Source organism: Phalacrocorax carbo, chromosome 3, assembly GCF_963921805.1.
Source record: "Phalacrocorax carbo chromosome 3, bPhaCar2.1, whole genome shotgun sequence".
In the NCBI taxonomy this organism is placed as follows: Eukaryota; Metazoa; Chordata; class Aves; order Suliformes; family Phalacrocoracidae; genus Phalacrocorax; species Phalacrocorax carbo.
In genome coordinates, this window is record NC_087515.1 from 4,973,115 (window position 1) to 4,988,785 (window position 15,671).

Consider the following 15,671-nt stretch of genomic DNA (forward strand, 5'->3'; position numbering starts at 1 on the left):
ATGCTGAGTATGACGCTGTATGGTGTGGGACATCCCTGGGGTCAGCAGGGGTCAGCTGTCCCAGCTGTGTCCCCTCCCAACCCCTTGTGCTCCCCAGCTGCTTGCTGGTGGGGTGGGGGGAGAGCCAGGAAAGGCCTTGGCTCTGTGTAAGCCCGGCTCAGCAGTAACTAAAGCATCCCTGGGTTATCAACACTGTTTTCAGCACAAATCCAGAATGCGGCACCACAGGAGCTGTGAAGAAAATGTTCTCTACACCAGCCAAAACCCGTACATGTATATAAACGATAGCACCTTGCAACAAAATGATAAAGCTCTGTGTTTGACATCGAGCTGTGAAGCCATACAAAAGCAATGAAAATACATACAGAACAGAGATTGATTCCATGTTTAAGCTACAGAAAGCCAATGAATACCACACTCTCTATCTGTATGCTGAATTCAGCGAGTATCTGACATGTAAGGCAGTGCCGGAGAAGGGCCTGTGAACAGTCACAGGATGGCTCTATGGCTCTAAGACCCAAGCAATGCACAGCATGGCTACATTTGAAAATGAATCATTTCCTAATAGTGTATTTGGTACATATATTTGGCATAGCTATTTACGCATGATGTGGGACTGCAGCTCCCCAGGACGCACATGAGGGAGGCCGTACACCTCTGTATGTGTGGCAGAGGCGGCTCTTCGGCTGCCCTGGTCCCTTCGAGCTGATGCAGATGGGGAGTGGGACAGCAGTTGCCTTGCCTTCCCTCCTAACTTAACGCCGGTGTCCTGCAGACCTGGCGTGACAGAGGCCGGACAGCCTTAGATCGCTACAGAAGCAGGGACTCGCCTTGGCCTGAAGGACCCTTGCTCTCTGAGCCTGTGCACGGCTCCACGCCCGGGCCTCCGCCTTGAGAACAGCCCTGCCACCAACCGCTCCTCCCGCCCCGCCGCGACCCGAAACACCCCGTCCCAGGCCGGGCCCGCCCGCGGCTCTCTCCCTCCCCGGGGCGGTGGAGCCGCCTGCGGACCGCCCCCGGCTGGGAGTGGCCGGAGCCATCGCGGCTTTCCGCCCCGGTTGAGGGGCGGAGGAGGGTGTGAGTGTGTGGGGGGGTCTGGATGTGGCGGCCGCAGACCCGGCCGGGCTGTACCGACAGGCGGCGCCGCGGCGGCGGGGGGGAGGCGGCGAGCTCAGGTGAGCGGGGGGGCGACCAGCGGACCCGGTGGCTGCTGAGGGAAGGGCGGGCCGGGCCGGCGGCGGGAGAGGGGGGGAACGGTGGGGAACTCCGCCGTTATCCCCCCCTTCTCCCCCCCTTCTCCCCCCCTCCCGCCGCCAGGTGCCCGGCCGGAGCGCTGGAACGGGTGCGAGGCGCCGAGCCAAGCCCGCGAACGAGTGGGGGTCTTGGGGGAGCGAGGCTGAGCCCTGACGGGGCCGGGGCCGGCGGCGCTTCTCCCGCTGGAGGGGCCGGGCGGCTCGGCCGGACGCTGCCTTCAGGCGGGGAGGGCTGGCAACTCTTGGTGCGGGGGAGTCGTGTTGAACAAGGGGGATTTTAGGGCTTTTAGGTTAAAAAATACGGATCTTTCAGTTCGTAGTTCGAAAGTTTTGGAGTGTTTAAATGTGTTTTTTTTTTAACTCCCCAGCGATCTTACTGTTTATTTCACTGTAAATGTAGTCTAGGAAGCCGTGTTACAGCACTGAAATAACATTATTATTATTAATTTTTAACTCAAAAGATCCTCTAATTTTGCCTCTGCCAGTGTGGAAGCAGTTATATTGAAACAGATGTGTAATATATATATCTCTTTCTGAATAACCAACTGCAGAGGGAAGTAACTGTACTCTTAGAAAAGTCACCCATATAATACCTCTAAACTTGGTTTAAAGCAAGTAAAAGGAAACTCCCATCTTAATGGAGAAGCTATGCATATATACTTTTACAAATAGCTGAGTTTTAAAAGACCGTGACCTCTAGTGTGGATGAACTGCCCTCCTTCTCGTCCCTCAGAGCAGCAGGCATCAGCCGGCCCGAGCTAGGGCTGCCCGCGTTACCTGCGCTGGTGCTGGTGAATACCTGGAGCTGTGGGGAAATTCTGGGGAAAAAAAACCCCAACACTTCACCTTTCCCAGGAGAAGCGTGTTGCTCACCAGGTGTGTCGTCTGCCCTTTGGGTTGTTTGGGATACCCGGTTCTCTGAGCTCCATTAAGTCCAGCAAGACTTTCTGCAAACACTTCAGTTGTCCTTGCCAACGTTTCAATACAAAACAGCTCATTCATGTTTTGGTAATCCATGGTAATCTTTGCGTACAACTGCTTGAGTAACTTTTTGCTATGCTTCTGAATACTGATTTAAGAGCTCTGCAGTGAAGTGCTTTTATTATAAAGGCTTTTACAAAATATGCTGCAGAACATATACCAGCAAGCGAAACTGGTAATTAAAAGTCAATGAGAGTTTTCAAAGACATGAACAGAGAACACTGGGATGCATTATCTCTGGTTTCATCCAGATATACATCCAGATAAGTCCTTTCATATTTATTCGTGGATTTGCTAATTTGCACTTGGCCTTACAGTAACTCATGAAAATGGGAGAAGTTCTACTTTATTAAATTTTCTTGTTTAAATACTGAGTCCCTTTAATTATGTTCTATGTATATTCCCCATCTCATTGCTGAAGTTAAAGTTCTTGTGGTTCCTTCTGAGAAGGTGTTGAGAGTGGTCTTCCAGTTGAAGCTACAGTAGGTTTTTAGTATTGATAGGGCTTTTAGGCGCTTATGAAACTGAGAAGTAGGGCTGTTTAAAATAAATACTTGATTGAAAGAGAAAAAAGCTGAGTTTAGAGGTTTGTGGTCACTTAAAATGTTGTGGTCATGATGGGTTGAGGGAATGTAAATGAACCCTTAGATGCTTATGAACAGTGTTTTGTTCACTTAAGATTAAGACTATGTCCAAGTATGTCTTTTTTTTCTTATTCCCCAGTGCTTACACTATCAAAGTTCCTGGAGATTGGGCAGTAAAAATAACCTGCTCTCATACACCATCCTGATGATTCCAGTGCAGCAGTAATCTAAGGAGATGTCAGAGACAAGTATTGTATTGCTGCTGGCTTCCTCCCTCTTTAAATTTAGATAAATCAGCCTTTGTTCTCTTCAGTAAAGTGAAGTCAAAAGTTTGGGCCTAAGCTGCCGCTGCTGGAATTGTAGTGGGGCCGTGTAAGCAAAGAGGATTTATTAGCACCAGGATAAACTAATTGTGACGAACAGAAAGACAGAAAGCACTGCAAACAATGTTTTGTACTCACAAAGCAAAAACCCTAAAGGTTAATTCTGACTTTGTTCACAAATTAGGCACACTCTGCTAGGCTTTTTTTGCTCACCACAACTAGGGCCTCCAACAGCTACTGAACCACCTGACCTTTCAAATGAGATTTACTGGAGTGTGTAACACCTCCTGAGCGCTCATCGGGAGTTATGATTTTTTTTCATTTTTAGCATTTGGTTTCCTTGAGCAAACCTTTTTTTTTTTTTTTTTTTTTTTTCCCAAATTGAGCTGCAGGCAGGCTGCGGCCTTTTCTGTTTTCGGCCATAACACATATTAATGACTCCTGCGGAAAGGGGTTTTTCTTACCTCCTTTGGAGTATTGGCCTCGAAGGTGAACCGAAAGGAACCTGTGGAGTTGCCATAGTGATTTCCAAGTACATCCTTAGCATCTTGTGTCTTTTTCCAGAGAGCAGCCCTTTCATGCTGTGTCACTTAGATTAGGATTGAGCCTGGGGTATGTTGTAATACTAGTCAATATTCTTGAAGGAAAAGTGCTGCAAACCCCTTATGTATTTGGGATGAATGTGCCCTTTGTAAATCAGCAGTCACACGAGTCAAAACTTGGCCCTCTGGCACTGAACAAAGGCTACTGTGCCTATGTTGAGCACGGTAGTTCCCTTATTTGGAGGTGTTTACTTAATTCTGTGTAACGTTAACTATTTAACACTCCATTTAATTTTCTTTTTTCTTCTCTTTTAGCATATAGGCACAGATTCCATTAACTGCTCACCTGAAAAATGCTTTCAGGGAGAAATGTTTCTTTACCAAGCCTCCTAGCTACTTCTGCTGTGGAAGCTGAGATCTGCTATCGACATACTTTGTTTGTTGAACATGAGTTTTCTGTATGGAAATTGAATTAGCTATTGACATGGAGTTACTTCCCTGTTTATTGATGCTGAGAATGTAAAGTGGCTTAATGACTAATCTGAAGTCTGCAGACAGAGCGGTGAGATCATGTGCTTGCCTCAAGTGGGGTTTCTTTGTTCAGTGGGATTCCTTTGGGGCATGCGGCATTTGGATTCTGCCACCCCTTTGTACGTACTGTAAAATGCTGCGGGATCTGTTTCAGACCCTCCTTCATCTTATAGCCACGCTTCCTTCCAGCATATACATCTCTTGTTGTCTCTGTGCGATAAATTACTGATTGGGACCCTGCTGCCTAATGAGTGTGATCGGTGGCACTTTCTATTCTTTCCTACCCCCTCCACCCTTTCCTTCCTCTCTTGCTGCCTTACAAATAGGTGTGCTAGCTGTGTGACCCTGAGCAAATTGTCTAGTTACTATGCTCTTTTTGACTTCTGTCAGTATGTTTATTTGTAACAAGTGTAAAAATGTTTAATTTTACCTCGAAAAGTAAATATTTAGTACGTCAACAGCTGTGTGCTCAGAATTAAGGATGGAAAGTGGAAAAATGAATTTTCTTAATAGTGCTTTGCTAGCTCCTTTTGCTTTAAAGGTGTGTGCATTATTTGTATCTATAGATCGGATCAAACAGTACCTGAACCAGAACTGCAAATGTAACAGTAGTTTGCTAAACACAGCGTATTAATGCTTGGATGATAAAAATCTCCTTGGAAAAGAGCTGTGTGGAAGAAGTGGCTGCTTGAAACTAAGAGCAGAACGAACGGGATGTGTGTGAACTTTCCCTGTTCTCTGCAATGGCCGAAGAGTTCGTTGGTTGGAGGGTTTTAGGGGGCTCTGGTTGAAAGGTTTCTTTTACTGGGCTGAGAGGTCAGTGGGGCAGGAAACCATTCCAGAGGAAAATCTCTTAGCAGAGTAACTCTGAGGCAACCTGCGGAGTGAAAAGTCAAGAGGTTGACCATGAGTATTGTAGAACTGAGTAAGAATGAAAGGGTGGGTATCTGTGGGAGAAGCAGGAACCAGGATTTGGTATCAATATCAAGGTGCCTGTAGGTAATGAAGTTTGACAGTGGCTTCACAATTTTGGTGATTGATGGGGTGAGCAGAGTAGTCCCTAGCTCAGCTCATCTACCTGGCCCTACTTAGAATTTAGATATGCTGTCAGGCCTTTGGGTCTGAAAAGTACATTTTGAACAACATTGTAGGAACCCATTCTTAGGGTCTTTTGGTTTTGTTTTTTGGAAAAACATAAGGTCTCCAGAAAGCTTGGGAAGTGGAAGGATGTTTTTTTCCTGATAGTAACCTGCTTCCTTGGTGTTTTAGTGGGATACTTAAAGTATTTTGTTTCCCATCTTTAATGATGTGATGGTAAGTATCCTCTCCACTGACATACCAGCTTGGTTTTATGGATTATCGCTACTGCAGAGAGACAGGCACCTGGAACAGTGCTGGTGGATACTACTTGCAAGGCCAAATGCTTATAGCCGCAGGCTTTTCTCTTGTTATGGCTATCTGATTCCTGTGGTTCCCCTTCCCGCACGCACAGATGTTTTATTTCAGAGAAACATCCTGAGGCTCCAAGGAAGGAGCATTACCAAGTCTATTCAGTGTGGTAAATCCAGGCAGCCTCAGCTCCATAAAATACCTGACTTTTTGTTGTAAGGGCTAAGCTGACGGTGTCAGGAAGGGCTTCTTTTCCCCTGTTGTTGGAGAGCACAGCTTTGGGGACAAGAGCTTTCCCTTCTCAGTTAGGGTTTTGGTTACTGAGGCAGGGACAAGGTTGAATTTTGTGGGCTGGGTGAAGGTCCAGGTGCTTCCTGTTGCTAATGGCCCGTGGAGACCCAGGTGATGGGGGGAATGGGCAGCACAGCTGTTTGCTGGGGCTTGGCTGTTGCCATTTCTAGAGCAGTGTATTAACATGTCAGCGTTTGTACTAATACCTCAGGCTGTGATCTGCGGGAGCCGAGCTGTGGATGCTCTGTGTTCCCAGCTCTTTTCTTGAAGAGCAATAGGCATACCAATCTCAGGACAGTGGGACAGACAACTCCTGAGTTTGGTGGCCTTTTGCATTGCTGTAGCTAGATTTCCTTGATTTTAACATCTTTGTGGTTGCTGAGCTCCCAGCGGGAGCGTCAAGGAATGGGTGCCTATGTGTACCCATGAGTAGTGGCGTGGGGTCTCAGGGGCATGAGGTGCTCTCGGACACCGTGGATGGTCCCAGGCTATGCTGCTGCTGCGGAGGGGCAGCACTGTTTTGGCAGGGCACCGTGCTGAAGCTTTGCTGCCGTCCTGCCAGAACCCTCAGTTAGGAGAGCAGCATGTTTTTATTTGTGTAGAGCAGTGAAAATCTTGAGACCCTCGCGTTGAAATTGTATGAGAAGAGCCTGGCTGCCCAGTGCAGCTGTTCCTCTGTGTGGTTTTGCTACGTTGTGCCAAACTAGTTAATAATCAATAGGTATTGCGTTTCCTGTTTCCCTGGGAAATCTGAACGTGGTTGTGGCGAGACAGCTGCTGCAATGTTCCCATGCTCGTGGTCTGCTGGGGTCTTGTACAGACTTGGCTGTGAGAAGGGCTGCTCCAGTTCATGGTTCCCTCTGAGCAGTGCACCGGGGCTCGCTGGCTGCTCCCTGTGAGAACGAAGGTGGGGGGAGAATCCTGCTTCTCGGGTGGTCTTTGGTTGCTGTAAGGTAAGAAAAGACCAGGTCCCGCTTCATCCCTCGCATGCAGCGAGCACGAGCAGTAGGGTATTTGTTCTTTTAGCAGGTTGGGAATTTTCCTGCTACAGTGCCAGCTTTTGTCAATGACAGAATTTTCCGTGGGATCATCTGCTCCAGGGCCAAGCTAGGAACTGGTTCATGTTAGCTGAGGAGGTGTTCTCTGCCTGCCTTGAGTATAGTTACAATGCTTAGTTTTTTAGAAGTATATTTGTTGTTTTTTTTCCTGTGTGACTTTTTGGGAAGAACGGTGCGTAGGACTTCTGATTGCCCTTTGTGAAATCTGCTGGCATGCCCTGTTGTTCTTCAGGGCCTTCAGTTTATCCCTCAGAGTACGGCTGGTAAGGTTTTTCATCTTTGCTGTGTTGAACAGGCTGTGTATATTCGTGCCATTCACATTCCAAATTAACATAATTTAAAAATACTTTAGCTTTGCTATAAGTAGTGATAATGGTGTGTAGCAATGCTTTTGCTGTGTTTCTGGTGAGCTTGTGTGGCGCTGGATTTCTTGATGGGGGCCCAAACCTTTCTATGGGATCTAGACACACACACTTCTTATGTTACCACTTTCTGCACTGCCAGGTCTTAGTGGTGGAATTCTGTGTGCTTTGCCTAGGCATTAAGTTGGAAGCCTTGGTGTTAAGTGTGGCCATAGCAAGTTCAGAGTGGCTGTGGCTTTAATATTGAAAGACCAGTATGACTGTCCAGTGCAAGCCATAAAAGAAGTACATAGGGCTGCTGTTTGTCTTCCAGGTATCTTCTTAGGAGCAGTTGTTCTACATGTTAGCTGTCTAAAAATGATCTCTAATGACTTGAAAATCATGATATTGTATATGAGAAAAGTTTTAAAGAGGAAGATTACAGTGCAGGGAGCTAAGTAGGGAATAATAACAGTAGTAATAATAATAAAAACCCAAACAGACCAGGTAAAGGCAATGCTTAAGGCTACTCTAAGGAATTCTGTGTAGCAGCCAGTGTATGTATTTTAAACACCAACGTTGCAAAGCAGTGGAAGAAGAAAAAGACCAGCCCCAGAAATCCCTTAAATTCTAAATAAAACCAAGAAAGATAAGAGGAGATATAGAAATAACTGTATTTGTGCACTCAGTTACGTACTTCCAGCTCAGGATGATGTATGATTCTACAGAACATAAACGTCTGTGGCATGGTTACGGCTGCCTGATACAGCTGCATGGCGAGTGTTCAGGTTTGCCTTTTTCCGTGCCCATGTTATAATTAGACTTCATTGACTGGGTAAGGTGGAGGCAGTATTGCCTGGGCAGAGGTGGTCTTCCTCCTTCCTTTGCCAGGAAATCTGTGCGAGAGGCAGGTTTTGTTGCAGCTGTTCAGAGGTGATGTTAGACTTTTTTTTTTTCTTGTGAGTGTGTATAATGCCCTTGGCACCAGTTTTTGAAAGGTACAGTCTAGCTGGTGGCTTCATCTTGTCCTCCAATTCGCAAGCAGTCTAGGAAAAGGTATCAAAATATTTTTTAATACTGCAAACTGAATAATGCCTTGAGAGAAATTCTCTCTAATGTTTGTACAGCGAATAAAAAAGCCTCAGTAATAAGCATTTTGTGAAGTAACTGTAGTAGATCAAAGTGACGTTTAATTGATTCTCATGAGCATCATTTAGTCACAGGCTAACTACTAAAGATCTGCTGCTGTGGAACAATAGGAGTTCCTCTGTTATTATGCCTTACTGGGTCTGTCTTGCTTAAGGCACCGACCATCATTGAAGCTTGTGATTTCTCTCTGTGTGCATGAATGCTGGATGCTTAAATGCTGGTTGGGAACCTAGTTATTTCAAGTACTGAACTTTATTCTTAATTTTATTCATAGAAAGTGAGCTGTTTCCAGCTTCCAGGATGTGATGAATCTATTATTTACTAACTTCCTTGTGACTCCTTTGTGGAGTTAATCGGATGAATTGCTTTCTTGCAAAGTTGGGTGCATCTGCACAGATGAAACTCTTGAACTTCTGTTGTATGTATCAATAACTAGTGGAATACTCCAAATCCCGAGATCTGTATTTAAAACTTAGCGGTATGATTGGACAGTTTGGGTAGGAGGGCAGCTCAGGAAGTCTGGTCCAGCTCCCTGCTCAAAGCAGGGCTGACTTTGAGGCTGGGCCAGGTTGCTCAGGGCTTCATCATGTTGGGCCTTGAAAACCTCCAAGGACTGCACAGCCTCTGGGCCGCCTGCTTCACTGCTTGGCTGCCCTCAGGATGAAAAAGTTTTTCTTTGTATCCAGTCTGAGCCTCTCTTGTTTTAAGTTATGGCATCTCTTTCTTGTCCTACCCCTGTGTGCAGATTGCTGTTAACGTCACTGTCGGTATGTAGCACCTTAGGAACGTTGTTGCTAGTAGAGGGTAATGGGATGCCATTTATAACATCTTTAAAAGTTTTAGACTAGCACACTTGGCATTCTTTGATTTACTTTCCTTCCTACGGCATAAAATAACACTGCATTTGCTGAAACTTACTGTTGCTGCAAATATATCTTTATACCCAAAGAGGGCATTCTAACCTTAAAGATGTCCTTAGTTCTGTCTTCATGGCTTTCTCTGGTATGGAAGTCCTTGCTTATGACTCAGACTGTAAGGTAATTTAAGTTTAAGACATTTCATATGTTTTTGTTCCGTAAAGCACTATGACACTTTTATTGTACAGAAATGAAAATCCATGTGTCTTCTCAGTATCTCTCACAGTTTTATTGGCACCTCTTTGTTTTGTGAGGCTGTTCGTGCAAGATGTTCCTGCTCACTGAGGGTTGGAGGGAGAGGATGCTTTTTAGGTTGTGAAACTTTTGCAAGTACCTTTGAAATACTGTGAGTTTTCCTTTCCCCCTAGTCAGTAGACGATTTAAAAGGCATCCAGTTTAAAGGTAGCACTGTTTCACTTGGAAATCAAAGGAGTTCATCAGTGAACTTCTGTCTGTGGACTGTCCTGGTGGAATTACTTGATACAGATATTTTATAAATATACTTTCCTGTATCAGATCTATAGATTAGTATAGACTTGTTTAGATTTGGACTACAAAAACATAGGCAGGCAGAAGTCATAGATAATTTAATGAGTCATCTAAATATGATGTTTGTATTTGCTTCAAATTTCTCGTGAAAATGTAAGTTAAACCTGAAGTTTCCAGTGAAACTTCACTGCACAGAATCCCACACGAAATAGCACGAATAGCACCTTGGGGGGCGATCCATGACTCTAAGGTTTGATAGTTTTGAGAATATTAAGATTCTATCTAAATGCTGCTTTTTAAATCTCCAATCTTTTTGGTGAACACAGGATTCTAAAAGTACAACGCATTAGGTGTATTCTTATAGTGAAAATACTTCTTTTTTGAGCTCTCTTTCAGGACTCCTATGTTAAGTGCTTAGTTTTGTCTTGGGCATGTTGCAACTTGGGTAAGTTGTGTAGCTTCTCACGTGGGCTGCTTCAACCACAGACTAACACATCAGATTACTGCTGTACCTCAGGACTGATGAGACCAAATGTCTTGGAAAACACATTGCTTTCCTTGGAAGGAAGGTACAGCAGTTCTCTCTGCTACTTTTTAATAATAATATTTGTCAGGAATACTGTGTGTAAACCTGAAAGAAGCAGGAGAAGAAATCCCCTGCTGCTACTATGCTAATATAACCCAGGGGCCTGTCCCATACAGCTGAAAGGGATAGGCAAATCTGAGCTACCTTGCACAGACCCTGCTAATCCTGGATTCTGAATTCAGGTTTTCTAAAGCAAGTAAAAAATAATAAAAAAAAGTTATTTAGTGTGGAAAACAATTTGAATGACATTCAAAGTTTTCCTCTACCAAGCTTTGTGTTACTGAAGCAGATCTTCTCAGGTGTGCAAGTTTAACACCATATGGTACAATCTGCACCTGTTTTATAAATTTAAAATGCTAAGCTGAATCCAGAATATGTTGACCTGACAAACTGTTTCATTATCTTATTCAAGACAATCTTCTTTTAATACAGAGACTATTTCTGAAAGATCAGTCTGATTTTTGCATTTACTTCTCATTATTTTTTTTACTTGAAGTATTTTGCTTAGGACTTTGTTTCATTACAGAATCATACACGGTCCTTGTCACTCAAACATTTGCAAGCTATCTCACGTAAGGGTACAATTTCTTCGAAGATTAGTGCTGTGCTTTAATTTACTTGGGTAATAAAAGCATACATGTAAGGTTCAATGAAAGGTGGCAGATCCTATGGCCTTGTACTTAGGTAGGAATACTTAAGTGAATTACAAATAGAGTGTGACAGAAATAAGCTAAAAAACCTCTGGCAAAAATCTGCTGAGCTTTTGTTGAGCATCATAGGCATATGTTAATAAGCATAACCTGTATTATTAGCTAATATATGTTAGCCCAGGGAGACTGTCAGAGTAGATTGTGGCAGGTAATTGTCTTGATTTCCTAGATGTGACTGTAAATCACTGCTGTTCACAGGAAAGAAGCTCTTACAAGAGTGCTTTCACTGAGATGATCTCAAAGGGGATGAAAGGAGCCAGTGTGCCTTTAGAGCAGGGTTTGGTTTAGATGCTCAAACAAACTGTGTGTGTGCGCTGTGAAAGAGGTAACAGGAGCCCTAAGAACTGGCTGAAGTCCTGGTAGCTGAAAGGCTGAGCACCTGGAGTCAAGTGATGAAATCAGTGGATACAGCTGAAATGGGGCTGGGCTCCTTTTAAATGCACCTGGAGAAGCCTAGAAACTTCTTAGCCCTGCTGGCAAGGATTGTGAAGCAGGAAGGCTCTCCACCTGGGAAGGGATGGAGTGGTCTGTGGGGACTGGGGAGCTGGGGCCCTGGAAGCTCACGCGAGGAGGATATTTGGAGGTAAGTTGATACACGTTTGCTGTTGTGAGCAGAATGCTGCTAGGGGTCTGGGGGAGGCTTGTGCTGGTTGGGGTTGTGACAAGAAGGGTAAACCGAAAAGGACCAAAGGGGTGGTATTGAGGGGTGATACTGGGGAAGAGAGTCTCTCTGTGTGGCTTTGAACATTGTTTGGGAGCTTTGTGGATGGTTATCACTCTGGACTGTGTAGCGTTAAGTGTGACCCATGCAGTTTGGTCAAAGGTCCAGGGCAGCAATTGGAAAGATTTCTGGTTCAACTTTTTCACTTACTCTAAGAGAAATGAGCAATTGGTTTGTGAGAACTAGTTGGGGACCAAGAAGAGAAGTTGGTGGAAAAGACGTGAGGGCTTGATGGGGGTAGTGGAAAGCATGTGCAACGTTGGTATCAGCAGAGTTGGGATGGAGACAAAAAAGAGTGAATGACAGTCAAAGTAGATCTGTCAGTGTTGATCATGTCCTCCCTCAGCATGGGGTCTGGCTAACTGCTGCTTGACTATATCCCCTGATCCTTATCTGCCTCTAGTGGGCATGGCTTTTGAATCTACGTGAAGGCAGTCCTTGGTCCCATTGAGCCTTTCATCTCCAGTCATGGTGTGAGATGCATGGGGTAACTCTTGGCTCCTGCCTGGAGCTGAGTAGGCAGTCGCTCAGATCTTGTGTGAGTTGTCACTCCGGTAGCCTGGTTATGGAGGCAGTGTTCCTCCAATACCTGATGACGTGGGTAGAAAATACCAAGTTTGGCCTCTAATGCCAGGGCTCTTATTTGTGGAGGTATGGACTGCTAGCTCTCTAGCACTGGTGGGTGCTGCCTTTGAGTGCTTTCCAGCCCTTGAGGCTTCTCATCTTCTGTGTCAGTTGCCGTCATTGATCTGTGCTGGCACATCTGCTAAATTCTGTAATTCAATGCAGTTACCTTCCAGAGAGGAAACTCTCTTCTTTCCTGGAATGTTACTTCTTCTTGTTGTCGTTGTTGTGTGGGTTTTCTTGTGTTTGTGTATATGTGGTGTTTTTTTTTTTTATAGATATCTTCTTGCTCTAGGTGGAGTGAGTTCTGTCCCACCTAATTTAGAAGGAGCTGTGATTTCCTCTGGAAGAGAGATGTTCATGCCCATGGCTAGTATTCTGCTGCAATTTCAGCAATATCTGCTATAATGCTTCTTCATAAGATAATCTTAGAATTTCACCTAAACCATCTACTTTTCTCCCCATGCTAGAGGGAAAGGGTGTAGCTGATATCTTCACTTCTGTGTTCCCAGGCTCAATAAAACAACCTTCCAACTTCTGCTGTGTCCGTCTACAGCCTTGTGTAAGGGCTGAGCCATATTCTCACCGAAGATCTCAAACAGGATATCATGTGCATCTTTCATGCTTACCAGTGTAGGTCTCTAAGGGAACTGCACTCGGCTTGCTGGAGCACGAAGGTTGACCCCTCACCATCTACAGACTGGTGATGCTGAGTAATCTGCTGGCCTTTAGCAAGGACTTTCATTACCTGAAGTTGTCTGCGTAGCTGTTGAAGAGATGAGAGCAGTGCTGCACTCTGTGCCTCACAGGTTCAGCTGAGAATCATCTCGCCACTCAGAGTCAGGAAAAGCACAATCTGCACAATGGCTGCTGCAAAGAGCAGAGAATACCAGAGTACAGAAACTTTGTGGGAGCATAAAGAGTTGCAGGGATTCATGCAAAGCCCTGAAATTTTCTTTCTGGGGGAGTGGGTTGAGGGACCAGTGCTTCTCGTTTGCCTGCCTCCTCGCTACAGATGGGTGCTGTGTCCCGTGCATTGCCATAACTGCAGTTTGTGTACGTGTGTCCTGGTTTTGGCTGGGACAGAGTTAATTTTCTTCCTAGTAGCTGGTACAGTGCTGTGCTTTGGGTTTAGGATGAGCATAATGGTGATAACACACTGATGTTTTAGTTGTTGCTAAGTAGTGCTTACACTAGTCAAGGACTTCTCAGCTTCTCATGCCCTGCCAGCGAGAAGCTGGGGGGGGGCACGGCCAGGACAGCTGACCCACGCTGGCCAAAGGGATATTCCATGCCATATGGTGTCATGCTCAGTGGATAAACTGGGGGGAGCTGGTGACCACTGCTCGGGAACTGGCTGGGCATCGGCTGGCGGGTGGTGAGCAGTTGCATTGTGCATCACTTGCTTGGTATTTTTTAATCATTATTGTTTTCCCTTCCTTTTCTCTCCTATTAAACTGTCTTCCTCTCAAAGTTGTCTTCTCAAAGCATGCATTTTACGTCCCCCTGCCCCGATTCTCTCCCCTGTCCTACTTGGGGGGGAGTGAGCAAATGGCTATGTGGTGTTTAGCTGCCTGCTGGGTTAAACCACAACACCATGCCTGGCTTTTGCAGTATCTTGTATTTAAGCTGCATCCCGAGGTGCTGTGCTTTCTGTGGGAAGCTGTTGCTCAGCTTTCCTGATGCCTGGAGCTCCATTGTTGTCTAGACAGCATTGACATCGAGTCCTGACAGCCTGACTGGGGCTGTAAGGTAAACTTCCTTCAGCAGGCAAAGGAGGAGCATTTGTCCTGGGACTTTGATATTAAATTGTAAAGCTAAAAGCATTCTGACTCCTCACCCTTGGCAATATAGGAACTGCCACATTGTTTTATTTTCATTATATATGATCGCTACTGAGCTGTTAAGAGAAAATTACTTTCTATTTCAGTAAACTCAATTCTGGTTTCAGACTGACTGTGCATCAGATGCTTAATTTGGAACCCACTCTCTTGGTGAAATTAAAAATTCAAATCTCCAAGCTGGAGCGCTCAAACTGTGCTTGAATTAGAAATTGACTGCTGTCACTGTGCTCTCACACTTCACTCTTCTTTTTTTTTTTTTTTAAAATTCCTCTCTCCCCTCCCCCCCCCGATGAGTTTTATATTGGAGTCTTGCCGTAGATGATCTGACTGAGCAGAAGTAGTGGGAATCCACACTGTCACTCCGGAGACAGAGTGATGAAAGAGAAGTGTGGTGTGTTAAATAGACCATTCTTGAAAAGGACTGCTGTGTACTAATTTCATAATTACATGCATGTTTGGTGAAATACTTTTATGGGATACGACTGCAAACCCATTAAGTGTTTGCTAATTATCTTAGGGCCTAGCCAAACTTCACAGTTTCTATGCAAAATCCTTGCTCCCCTATTTCTGTGTAATATTTAAAGCTGTTTTCAGATCTTGACTGAAAGAACCAGAGTGTTCTCTTCACTTGAGACATTTGCATGGACTGCCTCTACAGACTTCTGCACTGAGACTAGGAACAAAAAGTTTTTTTCCCCAGGAAGAAAAAGAACAAACCTTAAAAAAACCCCCACAAATTCCCAAAATAAACATTTGTTCTCTATTGTCGATGTTCTCAGTAGGCTTGCAACTTGTGTGTCCTCCTGCCTCTTTGGGAAATGGATAAATAATTCCTGATTATTTAACTATAAGTTAAAAAGAATTATACTCACAGGTTTAAAACAAACTGGGCTGGATATTTGTGGGGAAATTAAGTGTCTTCTGTCATTGACCGTGCTGAAGGTGCTGTAGTGGTTTAGCCCCAGTCAGCAACTAGGCACCACGCAGCCACTCGCTCGCTCCCCCCACCCCAGTGGGATGGGGGAGAGAATTGGAAGGGCCAAAGTAAGAAAACTTGTGGGCTTAGATAAGAACCCCACCAGCGAGTGGCTGAGGGGGTACGAGGGGCTGGGACAGCTGACCCCAGCTGACCCCAGGGGTGTCCCACACCATATGGCATTATGCTCAGCATGGAAAGCTGGGGGAGACACACACATTGAGTGATGGCGTTTGTCTTTCCAAGTAACCGTTACGTGTGATGGAGCCCTGCTTTCCTGGGGATGGCTGAGCTCCTGCCTGCCCATGGGAGGGAGGGAATGAATGCCTTGGTTTGCTTTGCTTGCACGCGCAGCTGTTGCT

The 15,671-nt window shown here is 45.2% G+C and overlaps 1 protein-coding gene across 5 annotated transcripts in view; it reads left to right on the forward strand.

The window, feature by feature from the left end:
• Positions 1-1,045: 1,045 nt before the first annotated feature.
• DISC1 (DISC1 scaffold protein) overlaps positions 1,046-15,671 on the forward strand; it is a 214,112-nt gene continuing 199,486 nt past the window's right edge. For 4 of the 5 annotated variants that reach the window (XR_010371946.1, XM_064445697.1, XM_064445698.1 and 1 more), the window contains exon 1: positions 1,046-1,175. The gene's annotated coding sequence lies outside the window, so the exon portion shown is untranslated. Of the gene's footprint in view, positions 1,176-6,643; positions 6,848-15,671 lie in introns of those variants that run through there. The other variant, XM_064445695.1, reaches the window with a different exon arrangement.